The sequence below is a fragment of the Odontomachus brunneus genome, unplaced genomic scaffold (assembly GCF_010583005.1).
Source record: "Odontomachus brunneus isolate Ranch 3 - 2012 unplaced genomic scaffold, Obru_v1 Obru_scaffold_179, whole genome shotgun sequence".
Lineage (NCBI taxonomy): Eukaryota > Metazoa > Arthropoda > Insecta > Hymenoptera > Formicidae > Odontomachus > Odontomachus brunneus.
This window is the reverse complement of record NW_022639629.1, coordinates 252473-254509: the sequence shown is the minus strand read 5'-3', so window position 1 is coordinate 254509 and position 2037 is coordinate 252473.

Sequence of the window (2037 nt, the reverse complement as noted above, 5' to 3'; positions counted from 1 at the left end):
AATTCAAATTATATCACAATTTCTTTTCGAATCCTTCCCTTTTCCCCCTTCATTTCTCTTATCCGCTCTCGGTCCGTCCGCGATAAAGAGATTCAGTTCTCTGATCGAAAAAGGACCACTCGTCGTACGTCGGTACACGCGTAAAGCGATCCTTCTGGTCGCTGACTCGTAACTCGACCTGCTAGTACGATCGAGACCTTACGTCGTGTTGCGTTCTCTACCAGGACGTAACGTCCAGACGTAACAGAGTCAAGGGTGTATATCAGTTGGACACGGGGCAATTGGACACAGTCCAATCACAAGTCCAAGGGACCTGTTCCAAGGGACCCTACAAATGTCTCTAATCACACGGTGCTGTGATTGGCAGTATCCAAATGCACCGTGTCCAAGTGCACCGCTCCCTGGGGTCAAATGCATAACAAGAAGTGAACGAAAGAAGTATACAAAGAGAGCGTTCTTCGGAGACGACAACAACTCTACATCTGAGCAAGAAAATAAACCATTGCCGCTGCAGAGACCATTAGAACAGTTTAAGAACGAAAAGCAAAAGGTAAATGATATTCGTAATTGAATGCAAAGTACCTTCTTTCGTAATATTCTGATTCTACAATGTGTATTAACATGAACAACTGTTTTTAGAAAATGTTCAATGCGCGGCAGGATACTTGGGCTAAGTGGAAGAAAATACAACGACCCGCTCCAGATGTAAGTGGTGAATTATAGTGGAAATATAATTGTACAATAATGTACTTTTTTAACAAACATATTTTCTTTATGTTAGCATATCGATGAGATTCCTAATAATGAGAAAGTGACTAGTAAATTAGACACTTTAAATGAATTAAAACACCGCGTTTCATTACTGACAACAGAAAATAATTTTCTCCACAGCGAAAATATGATACTGCAAAAATATAAAGAGTTAATGGAAAGTAATTATATTGCTATCATCATAACACATTTTCATAAAAAAATAGATTTTATGTTATGTAACATTGAACTCAATATTAATTTATTATTGATTTGTATATATAGGTTTCCCAGAAGTAGTGAAAAACATTAATGTCATTAAACGTGACATTAAATATATTAAAACAGAAATTAATGCTCTTAAAAAAAGAGAGACTGAAATTGACATTATAACTTCAAAAACAACTTGCAAGCCGATCGAAGAAAGTCACGTTCCCATCAAGGTGCGGCAAAAGCAAAATGATATCAATACATTAACATGCGATGAATCCCAGGTTTGTTCTATAAGTAGTTCTATAAATAGGATTTTAGATTTATTATAATTATTAACCATCTATTTCTGATTAACCGTATTAAGAAACCATTTTTAATTTTTGATAATGATTGGAGTCACTTGATTTCACAGATGATGATTGAAGTCGGCAATGCTAGTTCGGACTATTTGTAAGACTTCATATTCTGTGTATATGTAACATCTTGTAACTATAATGAGTCAAACATAACTTTTTATAGGTTTCCAAGTCATTTGAAGAAAACACTGATAATAAGACGACACAGTGTACAGTTACCGAGGTTAGTGTATGTACACATATCATTATACACAGTCATGTATGTATTTCATGACTGTGTATATGATCTGCTCAAATCATTTCTGTTTGTAGCTTTTTCATACTTAAAAGCTACGTTAATTTTTAATAATCTTAATTTTTTCTTTAGTCTAATATTCCTGAAGCGGCACCCAAAAAATTCGAGCTGCCTTCCACTAGAGTCGCTAAATGCGATCATTCCAATGCAGCCTTACGAGCCTTAGGCCTTAGGCCTTAGGTCGCCTTACGAGCGACCTGCTGTCGGTAGTTTTTCCCAAACAGGAGTTAGCAATATCTTCTCTGACTGGTAAAGTCAGCCACTTTCAAATCCAACAAGGTGTTGCGCCAAAAAAACAATTGGATCCGATAAAAATTAATGCAATAAAAGGTAAATGCTTAATAATCGTTATTAATACATATACATACATACATACATATATATATATATATATATATATATATATATATATATATATATATA